The sequence below is a fragment of the Ailuropoda melanoleuca genome, chromosome 5 (assembly GCF_002007445.2).
Source record: "Ailuropoda melanoleuca isolate Jingjing chromosome 5, ASM200744v2, whole genome shotgun sequence".
Classification (NCBI taxonomy): Eukaryota; Metazoa; Chordata; class Mammalia; order Carnivora; family Ursidae; genus Ailuropoda; species Ailuropoda melanoleuca.
In genome coordinates, this window is record NC_048222.1 from 6,679,200 (window position 1) to 6,692,761 (window position 13,562).

The 13,562-nt window shown below is 41.9% G+C and overlaps 1 protein-coding gene across 4 annotated transcripts in view; it reads right to left on the reverse strand.

Annotated features, from left to right (window-relative positions):
• CDKAL1 (CDK5 regulatory subunit associated protein 1 like 1) overlaps nt 1-13,562 on the reverse strand; it is a 623,544-nt gene that overhangs the window by 518,582 nt on the left and 91,400 nt on the right. The window lies entirely within an intron of this gene.

The window sequence follows — 13,562 nt, forward strand, 5'->3', positions numbered from 1 at the left end:
TCTTTAAAAAAAAAAATACATACAAAAATGGATAACCTGTGCTGGATCTCTTCATTGAAAATATAAAGAAAAGAAGCATTTTCTTCCTTTATTTTCAACACTTGAGACTGCTTGAAAACTTCCAAAAACTGCAGCAGAACGGCCTAATCCTCCTGAATATGCAAATCCGTTGCACCCTTTCGGACAGTGTCAGTAAGTTTCAGGCACAGGTATTATCACATGCTGAATATTCTGCAGCTTAAGAAGTTATTAAAAATTGAACTGGTCTTCCCTGAAAAAGCTAATGATTTACCACAAAGTGAGCCTTTCACTCCTCTCACCAATTTGATCAAATATTGTTATGTATGTGGCCCCCCCCATCTGCAGGGACACATTCCAACACCCCCAGGGATTGCCTGAAACTGCAGATAATAGTGAACCCTATAGATGCTATCGTTTTTCCTACACATACATATCTGTGATGAAGTTTCATTTATAAATTGGCACAGTAAGAAAATAACAATAACTAATAATAAAACAGAACAATTATAACCACGTACTGTAAAAAAAAAAAAAAAAAACTTCCGTTAACAGGTCTCTCTCTGTAAAAATATTCCATTGTATTATGCTCACCCCTCTTCTTGTGATGCTGTGAGATGATAAATGCCTACATGATGAGATGATAAAATATCTATGGTGAGGAGATGAAGTGAGGTGAACACACAGGCATTGGGACGCAGCCGTAGACGACTACTTGACCTTCTAACAATACGTCATAAGGAGGGTCATCTGCTTCTGGACTGTGGTTGACCACAGGTAAGTAACCACAGATAAGGGAGAAGAACTACCGTACTGTGATAAACACCCTGGGAATGCAACCAATAACCCAAACCCATCCAATTTATGAAAGGAATTTGTAAATGCCTAACGTGTTTACTGCTATTCCGACTACCTTATCGCCTAACGGGGCGTACTCATTAAAACAGGACCACCACAATGAAAAGAAAACCAAAACTGAAAACCACAGCACCTTCCATGTATACTAATGTAGTAACAGTGGCTAAAGTACAATGACATGAAGAACCAGGAGGACAAACAGATGTCTGTGTGCACATTCTCCACCTGGGAAGGGACTTCAAATGAGAGCATTACGCCAAACGGAGGGCGAGCACATCAAAGCTTCTGGTAAACTGCAAAAACTTCTTTTCCCAAACATTTGATTATAAAAATGATGAAATATTTTTATACAGACAAGAACAAAAAATCCTTGAATTGATTAAAGGCAAGGGAACGTGCTTATTACTATGTATCCCTCCTAACCTGTCTCACTCCTTCCATTCCTATCCCCCACCCACACCCCATGGTCTATTTGCCCTCCCAAAAAAAGCCAGAGTGACCTTTTACTTAAGAAATCTGGTTACGTCACTACCCTGCTAAAACTCGGAAATGATGGGTACTTATGTACCCCCCTAGTTCCCTCCCAATTACTCTCTACAATGCCACCTGAAGACATTCCCCTAATACCAATCTTCTGATGATTTTCAGTGGTATTCAAGGCCTTTCCAGATTCAGCCACCTCCCCCACTTCAATATTCATTTCTCCCTACAGTCACCTGTCCCTCCAGCTACACTAAACCACCTGAAATTCCTGAAGCCTACACTACTCTACCCAGCTAGAATACCTCTGTTTCCTATCTACCTGGCTCACTCCTACTCATCCTTCAACTGCAGCCTGAGGTCCGTAGCTGCCTCTTCTCTGCACTCCCATGGCAGACTGTGCATAGACCATTCCAGCATTTCGCATTCTGTATTAAAATAATTCATTTTTCCGGCCTGTTTTTATTACTATTTAAGAGATACTGAAGACAAAAATTTTATCTGCTGCCCTCTGAATGTCCAGGGCCTAACACAGTGGTGGGCACAGAAGAAACATTCAAATACCTGGCACACTAAACAAGGTGCAAGTAGGTTCAAGAAGAAAGACGGATGATACCTAACGTGGACCACACGCATGGCACTTCTACCATCCTGTTAAAGCTCTGAAGGCGATACTAATCTTCAGGAAAAAGCTTCAAGAGAGTCGCCAATTTATTTCACAAATACTTCGGGCTGAGACTTTATCTTGCTCACAGTTATATGCCCGGTACTTACCACATACGGCACCTGGTACCTGGTAGATATCCACTAAATATGTACTGAGTGAATGCTGAATTTTGAAAGACAAAGCTAAACTATGAGCAATGTATTGCACAGATAAGAAAAAACCAAGGATATCTGTTAGCTAATGATAAAAATAAATAAAGGCTAGGCATTTAGTTAAAATAAACAAAGAGGGGTGCCTGGATGCCTCAGCCAGTTAAGCATCCGACTCTTGGTTTCAGCTCAGGTCATGATCTCAGGGTCATGAGATCAAGCCCCACATCGAGCTTCAAGCTCAGCTCAGAGCCTGCTTGAAATGCTCTCTCTCCCTCCGCCCCTCTCCCTGCACACAAGTGTATGTGCTCTCTAAAATAAAATCTTTTAAAAAATTAAAATTAAAAAAAAATCAACAAAAACCTAAAGACAGAACTATCTGTGCCAGATGCCAGCTTTGTACCTTGGCACATTCTACTCAATCATCTTAACGCCACTTCTCACAGTAAAGACAACGTCTACCATACAGACTACAACAAAAGCCCTCTCAAGGAGAACTCCAGCAATAAATATGGCAAATTATTCTACTTTGCCTGAAATGTTGTCAATGTTGGAATGTACAGACTTGCAAAATAAAGTGAATACTATGCTTGGCGTTCCAACTGCAATCAAAAGGAATCCAATGGATATGCCAAAAGGCCTACAACTTTTTGACCACCCCTCAAATGAGAATGTCCCTTACAATGAACACAAGAGTTTCTTATCCAGTTATTTCTGAACTCAGTTTTGTGTTAGTACATCTTACTTAATATTGTCAAAACATGCTATTTATAAACACAAATCAGTCAATAAACCACTATAACACAATGAGGATTTACTGTGTGCCAGGCTCTATTCTAGGCACAGGGGATATGGCTGTGAGAAGAGTTTCTACCCTCAAGGAGTTTAAGTCTTAAGGAGAAAGGCTGATTAAAACAAGGTAATTTCAGGTACCGCTCAAAGCTATTAAAGATCATAAGAGAGGTAACGGACAAAGAATAATTAGATCAAAATAGGTCTCACTTAGGAGTTTAAATCTGAGTTGAGACTCAAGTAATGAAAGACCACGCAAACACCATGCAAAGAACAGAAGAACATTTCAAGAAGAAACCCCACAAGTATAAAGGCCAGGAAACAAGAGCGAGCTTGTCGTGTTCTAGGACCAGAGAGAACAGTGTGACTGGACACAGGGAAAGTCAGGATAGAAAGGCTGGAGAGGCAGGCAGCAACCAAAGTATTTGGCAAGTTGAGAACTTCACATTGTATTGTAAAAATTACAGGAAGTCACCATGGGTTTCAAACAGCTAACTCCTACTTCGGAAAGCCCATTCTCGAAGCGCCATGAACACTACAGATGGGGCAAAAGTAAAGCAAAGGGGGAAAAGTAAAGGCAAGTTAAACCAGTTGGAAGCTGACACACTGGTCTGAGTAGGAATATGTGAAAGAGCATGGTAACCTGCACCAGGGTCATAGCGATGGCCAAAGCAAGAAGGCCAACAGGGACCTATTTTGGAAGCCAAATCAAGAGAATTCACTGATTAGATAGGAACAGTGCAAGAAGGAATCAAGTAGGATTCCTAAGCACATGGAAGGAATGTGGGCCTGAGTCTCAGTTGTTTGTGGTGCCATTTACTGAGATGGGAAGGAAAGGTTTGGAAAGAAACAGATCTGGGGACAAGAGAATCAAGAGAGCTTTTGGGGGGCCACACTTTGTCTGAGATCCCTATTAAATGTCCAACTAGAAATACTGGTTGGCTATTGGTATAAAAGAAACTGAAGCTCAGGAGAGTCTTTCAGGCTGGATAAACAAATGGGAGGATCAAAACCCTACAGAAGATATCTGAATTTATGGAAATGGATAAGCTCACCTAAAGAGAGATTACAGGAGAAAAAAACAGGACAGAGAAAGTGGTAGAAGACAGAACACGGGGACATTCAAATATCTGGAAGAGAAGTGAGATGGGAAAAGGATATTGAAAAGGAGCAGCACATTAAGAGGATAAAAAAAACGGAAAACATGGTGTCACAGAAATCCAGAAAAAAATTTTTGAAAAAGGAATAAATATGCTAAGAGTTACATGCTAAGAGTTCAAGAACGATATCTGCATCTCTGTGCCCACCCACAATCACTCAAAGGCCCTGTTTTACTAAATTACACAGAAACAAACACGACAAAAGGGGAGTGATGAGGAACTGTATATGGCTATTTGCCAATAAAGAATGCAGACTCTTTATTGTTTTGCCACCTTACAAACACATTTTCTGGGTTTTAAGATGCCAACACCCATTAGAAACACTATCAACTTTGCAACAGCTCTTCAAGAAGGGTGGAAAACTGCAGTCACATTCTTATCAATTTTAAGCTGTATCCCAACCTCAAATATTAACACTAACAGGGTAGGAATGAAGGGCATCTGAAACAGAAATACGCTAGTTTAGCGTGTCTACCATCCAGAACAATCAAGAAATGCCAGAAGACCTGCCTTCCCAGGACCCCATCACCCAAAATTAAATAACTGTTCAATCAGACTACCACTGGTGGATGACTTGGTTATCAGATTAAATATCTGCAAAGAGAAAGTTAACACCTTATGGTCTTACTTGAATCAGAGCATTCATGTCAGGTTCTCCAGTGAGTTGGAAGAGAAGCAGTGAGAGAAGAGCACTTAATGGGAAAGCAGCACTATGCAGATGGGCTAGAATGAACCAAGCAAGGGAGAGGAACTCAGAAGACACCCAGCTTGGAGGCTTAAGAAGATCCAAGAAAGATTTCCACCTTTCTTGGATGTGGCTTCCAGCACAGATAACCCCCAGTATGTGGCTGAAAATCATCTGCACGTCAGTCAAATACTCTGCCAGTGTCAGAGCTGGGACCACACAATTGGTCTAGAAGGGAACAAACTTCAGACCAGCCAGATGGAATCTGGGAACCAAGACTGGACAATTTTCAGGCTTTCACGATGACAAACAGTGCTGTAATGAATAGTACTGTGCCGATACCATTTGGTATTTTTCCCAGATTACCTCTGGAATCAAGTCCAAAAAGGTGAGACTGTTGTCAAGGATAAATTCGTTATGTCATTCCCTTACCCTTTCAAATTCCTCTCCAAAAAGGTGTGCCACCTTGCACTTCTGTGAGCAGTGCATGAGCGTGCCCACGGAGTGTGCTACCAAACCTCTGTACTTAGGCCAATCTGCTGAGAAATTGGATCCAGTGAGGTTTTAATATGCATGTCTCTTATTATGAATGAGTTAAACATCGTTTCATATATTTAAGGGTTATTTGCAATTTTTTAAGTGTTTTCCATTTGTTCACGTCTTTTGCCCATTTTTTTTTCCCTTGGATCCAACAGTCGTTTTTACCTCAAGTTTCAATTACTAATAAACAGAAACACACACAGGGAGTATTAATTCTTTGTCTATGATATATTACATTATTTTTTCCAGTTTATCATTTTTTATAGACTTTCTTCAGATATTTTTATTTCTAGGATATCAAATTCATCAACGTCTTCTGGGTTTTGCTTCTGGGTTTTGAGTCATAATTAGCAAGTTTCCTCTATTCCCAGATTACCAGGAGTTTGCCAATGTTTTCTCCCAATACACATACAGTTTTACATGTAGATCTTCGCTCTGTTAGGAATTTATCCTGATACACACTGATCTCATCCAATTTTTTATTTTTTTTTAAAGATTTTATTTATTTATGCGACAGAGAGACAGCCAGCGAGAGAGGGAACACAGCAGGGGAGTGGGAGAGGAAGAAGCAGGCTCCCAGCAGAGGAGCCCGATGTGGGACTCGATCCCGGAACGCCGGGATCACGCCCTGAGCCGAAGGCAGACGCTTAACGACTGCACCACCCAGGCACCCCTCATCCAATTTTTTAAATGCAAAATGAAATAAAATCTTATATTTCATATCACATTGGAAAATATTAAAAGGTAAGATATTATCTAGTGCTAGCAAAGGAATGGAGAAACTGGTAACTTTGCTGATGGCAGTCTACATTCATGAAAATCAATGTGGGAATAGCTCTCAAAAATTTAAATGTGCATCAGAATTTCTCTAACACCTGCTTGTCGGGCTACTTGTACCACACACATGCACACACACACACACACACACACACACACACAGAGACCAATAATCAATTTTTTAAATCTCAATGAACATTACTGACAAAGCAAAAAATCCAGAAAGCCCACATATCCATTATAGGGAAAATGTTTAAATAAATTATGAAACTACTCCTAAAATACCACTGAGCTGTCTAAAAAGCAAGATAAATCTGTAAATCCTGATTTATAATAATCTTTGCTAAATCATCAGGTAAAAGAAAGCAAGGTACAGACAAGAGATCTCGTATTTGTTTTTTACAAAGGGAAATTACATTCTAAGTAGAGAAAACTTCTGGAAGCATATACAGGACACTGAGGTGTTTGTCCTTGGGAGTCAGAGGAAGGGTGAGTTGTTCATGTGCTCCTTTTATATTCTTTCTCTTTTCTGTCTTCAAACTTGCATGGGCATTCCTTTTATAACTGTATAAAGTGTAATCCTGAGAAGGGGCGCATTAACATTAACATTTCATTTATATCCATCTGTATTGCTTGAATTTCTTAAAGTATGTATTGCTTTTTTTCTTAATTTTATTTTATGTTAGTCACCATACAGCACATCATTAGTTTTTGATGTAGTGTTCCATGATTCATTCTTTGCTAAACTATGTATTGCTTTTGATCAAATCTTTTTAATTTTTTTTTAAGTTTCCCTTTCCAGAGAGCTTAGAATCAATAGTGTTCTTTCATTTTAAGGTGAGAATATAAAAAGCTATTTCCCTGCTGAGATCCATCAAGAAAACAGTGACCTGATATACATTTTCTGGGGGACTTCTTTCCCCACTGCTAAAAGCTTTTGTACTCATTGAACCAAGAAAATGATGGTCATTGGCACACCACCTACTTTGAGTGTGAGGAGAGAAAAACAAACTACTATTTGTTTTAATCAAAATGCATTACTTTCCAAACTATTTCTTTATATGCACAAGAAAAATTGCTTTTAAATCTAAAGTAATAAAAATCTGATTGGCAGTAATGATAATAGCTAGCATTATTGAGTACATATCATGCATCCAGAAATGAGCCAAGCATATCATATTCACTTTTATCCCCTCTTAATCTTCCCAATTTGAGGTAGGTTCGCTTTTACTCTAATTTTAGACAGGGAATCTAAGACTTAGATAGGAAAAGTAACTTGCCTAAAATCACACAGCAAGGGGCAGGCGGGGGTGGGGGGGGCAGGATTAGAAATCCAGACAAACTGACTCCAGAGACTATAAAGTTAAGGAAATTAAAATGCCTCATTAGCAGCTCTTTGCCTCCTGATCAAAAATAATACAGACAATATCTAAAAATAAAATAAAGTAGTACACGGCCTTGAGGTTGCCTCACGATACTTCTAAGACAACTAATAATCAGGCTTCAAAAGGAACTGTTTGCTATTTCCAAAATTTCCAAGATCTTGAACATGTCAGCTCTTGGCCTTCTATAATCCATCAGAGACATGCAAATAAAGAGAGAATTAATACGGAGCGCAGGATTACTCCAAAGCACAGGCTGACTGTAACAGCAACCAAGCTTCCCTTCACCCTGCAGGCTTTCGCACGATGGCCATTACAGAAGAGATGGCCATGGGGGCGCCTGGGTGGCACAGCGGTTGAGCGTCTGCCTTCAGCTCAGGGCGTGATCCCGGCATTCCGGGATCGAGCCCCACATCAGGCTCCTCTGCTGTGAGCCTGCTTTCTTCCTCTCCCACTCCCCCTGCTTGTGTTCCCTCTCTCGCTGGCTGTCTCTATCTCTGTCGAATAAATAAATAAAATCTTTAAAAAAAAAAAAAGAAGAGATGGCCATGGTTCATATCAACACTGCTCAGAACACAACTTATCCCACACAACTGTTCCACTGGAAAGTCACCTAGAGGAGCAGCATACAACAGGGACACGAGCCTATTCGTAAATTTGAGCAAGGCAGTTAAGAAGGCTGATTTAAAAAATAAAAAATTCACTAAGAACAAAATGAAAAGAGGGAAAGATGTTGAATGTTTTAAACCCACAAGCATTTTGAGGGAGTCTCTTCACCATGGAACTCTGGAAGACAAGTCCAAACATTTTAAATGTCCATCATTAATCATGCCCTGGGAGTTGACTGATGTGATACAACTCACTGGATGCCTACTACAAAGTCAGAGAATACAGTATGCTTTCACAAGAGAATTTAAAAGCACCATTAAGGTGCACATTTAAAAATAATTTCTTTAAAACCAATAAAAGGCAAAATAAAAGTTCTGGTCAGTGTATTCATTTTCTTCTGCATCCCATTCGTTGTTCTCCATTGCGACTGTGTGATGCAGAGAATGCAGGAACCATGTTTTCAAAATCTGTTTTACAAAAGCAGTTAAAATGATCGATAAGGGAGAGCCTAGGTGGCTCAGTCGGTTAAGCACCTTCCTTTAGCTCAGGTCATGATCTCAGGGTCCTGGGATCCAGCCCCACCTCGGGTTCCCTCTCCCTCTCCCCCTCCACTATCCCCCCACCACCACGTGTTCATTCTCTCTCGCTCTCTCTCTCTCTCTCTCTCAAATATGCATAAATAAAAGCTTTAAAAAATACATCCATAAGAAAGTATTCTGCCTTTAACCAGCTAAGGGCTGGAGGAGTGGGAGGTTGGGAAGAATAGAATGGGCAAGGAAAAGGAGGAAGGAGTAGGGGAGAAGGGAGCACTTAAGGGAGAGGAGAAATGAAAGAGATGGACTATCTCCAGTTCCCAGTCTGAAACACTCAGGGCAAGAGCCGACCCTGCACTGCAGAGTGTTGGTGACTGTGCGGTGTGTTTCTGAGTGAAGCAGAACATAGGCGCTCCTATGGGGGAGCACTTATTCCTAGAGATTACTTGTATAATAAGTCTGTTCTTTTAAAGCAGTCCTGCTGAGTGCTTCACAGAAATAAGATGAAGCCAAGGGTCAGCTTGAACTCTGTTTAGCGTATGAAGGGAAAAGAACAATTTTTTTTTCTTTTAAAGAGAAATAATGGCTGGCAAAACTCTACCAACAGCTACTGAAAACTAATTACATAGCTAAGTAGGGCTGGCCATAATCAAAATCCGAGTGCAAGACAGACCTTTTACTTACTATGTAGAAAAGAACACTGCTAATATTCCCCATCCTCATTCCAAATTAAATTGCTCTGTTGATCCTGACACATAATTAGCTCAGAAGTCACTCCATCTACGGAATCCCTAACAGGATATCTATTTCTACATGTTAAATAGGTTTATAAACTAAGAGCCAATATGCAAACCAAATGAACTTGTAAGGGCACTTCATGATCTGGTCACCACCCCTCTCTCCGATACCCCCGCCCACGACGCCCATCCTGCATACTGCCGTGCCTGCCACATGGAGCTTTTACCCCTCAGGCCTAATGAGTCAAAGTCAAAAACTAAGAAGACCAAGATCTAACAGAAAATAAATAAATAAATAAATAGGCAGGGAATGTGAACTTAAGAGTTCACACAAAAAAGAAACACATGTGGCTCTTGAACATACAAAAAGATGGTCAATCCCATTCTTAAAATAAATGAAAATTAAAACTGCACTAAGGGGAAAAAAACAACACAACTATACCATGTTTCACTTACTAGAGTGTCAAAATCTCAAAAGCTTGTTAACACACCGTGCTGGTGAGCTGTGAAGAAGCAGGCACTCTCAGGCTGTGTGCCTGTCCCAAAGGGAAACTACAACAGCACCCATGCATGCAATTTGGCAACATCTCCTGAAATGGCAATTGTGTATCCTCTGACCAAGAAGTCCTAAGGAGTTAGCCTAGTTACAAAATATTACTTGCACATGAGCAAGGCCATTCACTGCAGCATTATTTTCAACAGTACAGGGTGACTGATGGAAGACGTTTCAGTATATTTGGAACTGAGACTGCTATCAAGCTGCCCGCAAGAGAAGAAACGGAATGAAGAACCTTTAAATCCTAATACGGACAGGTCATCAGGACAGCTGCCCAAAGAATAAGATGCTACAAAATACATGCAGTAGGCTACCATGGAGGAGGTCCAAGGGGGAAATCTAGAATACATCATCACGTTTCATTTATTTGTATTCCAAGTGTCTGGATGTGTATCAGAAATAAATAGCGACTGGCTAGAACTGGGAGGAGGGAGCAGGAACAGGATTTCCTTACAGGAGACAAGGTAAGAGGAAGACTTCCTTCCTTGTATAATTTTTTATTTCTTAACCTATTCAAAAATTAAGCATTTTCAAAACAAACAAGCAAAAAGCAATTGTAAAAACTAGCGTGTCTTAATCTTCTGGATCTCTTCCCATTTCTTTATTCCCTTTACAGTCCAACATCTCAAAAGAACGATCTCTTTGTGCCCACTTTCTGTCATCTCCCTTCATTTTGGTGAAGACCCTTGAGCATTCACCCTTTCTCTGAAACCGCGTTCATCAAGGGAACAGAAACCAAATGCCGGATACAGCAGCCGCACGATGCCATGTAACACCCTTTCTGGTTGGTGTCAACGGCACAGCTCTCCTATCTTCCTCTTACCCCCACCTCTCTACTTTATCCATTCTCCCTCTGCCCTCCATGAAATAGAGCTCCTGAGGACCTAGATTTTGATTCTCTTCTCATCTATGCACTAGATGATCTCAGTCGTTCCAAAGGTCTAGAATATTACCATTATGCTGAGAGACGATACGCAAATTTATACTTCCAGATCAGACAACCATCCGAGCTCACTACTCAACTCACCCCATAACATCCCCCCTGGAATGCATCAAAGAAATATTAAACTTGACAAAAATCATTTCCGAAATTGGGATCTCGAATTTTCACTCTTGTGTTCATTCACTCATCAGGTTCTAGTTAGGAAATCACTCTCGACATTTTAGAAAACTACAGAAATGTGGTTACAGGGGCGATGGAAAAGCCAAGACACCAAACAGGGAATGGTGAAACAACTGTGAGATGAGTAACAGCAAGAAACCACTAGCAGCCCAAAGGCTGGAAGGACCCAGTAGAAGAGGTGGAACACTAGAAGCCCCGAAACTGCCATCATTGGCAGGGGCTAGAAGGAGGGCAAGAGCTGCCCAACGGGAGCTGGGACTGCAGAGGGGGGAGCTGTCTGATCGAAGTGGAAGCTACAGGAATGAAACTATCGTGTCCTGGGACACGACCCAGAGCAAAAACAGAGGGAGGAAAGTACCCTACCTTCTTCCCATTCCTATCCTCCAGTCTTCCATCAGCGCCACTCATTAGCCAGTCCTACCCACAAGAGCCAGAAGGTGGAGAAGACTGCAGAAGGAAGTTCCATGCAGTAAAGAACAGGACAGAGAACATCGGGATTGTATCTGAGAGCCAGCAGGCAAATGACTGAACGTGACCTCTTCCAGTCCTCCCATTTCCCTGATCGGCACATCCACCCAAATGCTGAAACCAGAGACCTGGGAGTCACCTTCAACCGTTCGCTTCCCATCACCATCCCCTGCAGCATACCCAGTCACTCCCAAAGGATTTTACCTCCAAAATAATGTGAATGAATCTACTTCCCTCCACTGCCACCACCCTTGCATGAGCCGAGATGTCTCCCCCAGACCACTGCAAGTCTCCTGCTTCCCTACAATTGTGGTGAGGTGACACAGAGCCATCAAAGAACCAAATGCCTGGGTGGCTCAGTTGGTGAAGTGTCTGCCTTCAGCTCAGGTCATGATCCCAGGGTCCTGGGATCGAGTCCCGTGTCGGGCTCCTTGCTCAGCGGGGAGTCTGCTTCTCCCTCTCCCTCTGCCCCTCCCCCTGCTTGTGCTCTCACTCTCTGTCAAATAAATAAAGTCTTTAAAAAAAAAAAAAAAAAAACCACTACCAAGGAGCCAAAAGAAAGCTAGAACTTTTCGTTGTAACAGGCTTGGGTAATCTCTACATATGGATAACTGAAAACTGGGTTAATTAGACAGCTCAGTTGAATCCCTATTTTGGTAAGGGAGAAAATAAGTCACTATTGATAATTCACTACATACAAAAAAAATAGAGTTGCTAAAAAATGCAATTGTATCTTCTTTTTTTAAGAACTCAGCAAAATACAAATCCAGTTTATTGTTGAACAACATTTCACACTTAAGCAGACCAAAAAAATAAACAGCAACTGCATCAACAAAAAAAGAAGAAAAAAAAAAAAAGAAACTTTTTATCTTTGGCCTTTTTAACCATCTCCTAAAACCAACTACTTACAGTACACCGAAGTAGGCACACAAAAAGCTACTGGAATGCTCAGGGTAAGATCTGTTGCCATTTTTCTCTCCTTTGAGAGTGTAACGAACGTGGTCACAGCACAAGTCAAGTCAGAAGGAGGCCAGAGGGGCACCTGGGTGGCTCAGTCGTTAAGCGTCTGCCTTTGGCTCAGGTCATGATCCCGGAGTCCTGGGATCAAGCCCCACATCAGGCTCCTCCGCTGGGAGCCTGCTTCTTCCTCTCCCACTCCCCCTGCTTATGTTCCCTCTCTCGCTGGCTGTCTCTCTTTCTGTTGAATAAATAAATAAAATCTTTTAAAAAAAAAAAAAAAGTAGGCCAGAGAAGGCTCCAAGGCTGGAAGGATCATCTGAGGTCATTAACCTGAGGGGATTATCTGACGCCTCACAAGATGAGCAAAAATACAAAATGTAAATTAAAAATACAAATTTTCCTTTTTAAAGTACTTTTAAGACAAACAGCTGGGCCATGGCAGTTTGCATGTTGCAACTGCTGCAAATCCACGTTGCAGTTCTGGGTGCTGGAATGCTGGCATCATCCACGGGTGCCACGGTCCACGGCAGGCTCTCTACTCACACGTGACCACGCGTTTAGATTCTGGGACAGGAAGTGGAACATGAATGGGTCATGGTGGCTTCTTTTTTTTTTTTTTCTTTTTTTGAGTTTAATTTTTCGTTTTTTGCTGTCTGGTCATCCTCATTGGTCTTTGCTCCCAGGTGTCGACATCGTCATCCTCAACATCCGCTGCTGCCCGTTGGCCTGGGTCTACCTCTGCCTCCTCCCCTTCATCTCCACCCTCTTCCTCCTCCTCCCCTCTTCCCGCTCCCTCCCCTACTCGGCCTACCTCCCTGGTGCCTTCTGCTCCCCACTTTCCTCGTTAGCATCCCCACCAGCAGGGACATATCTTCCACCCTCCACTCCCTCCACAATTTCCTTCCCATCCCGTAAGTCCTTGGTGGTGACTCAGAGCTGGTGTGGTGGGGCATGCTGGGGATCCAGTGCAGCCCATTAGAAAGAAAGCCAGAGTCTGGGGACTATGGGGACAGGACTGCACCAAGTCTGTGTTGGCAGAAGGCGGCCTGGCCCGGGGGGGGGGGGGGG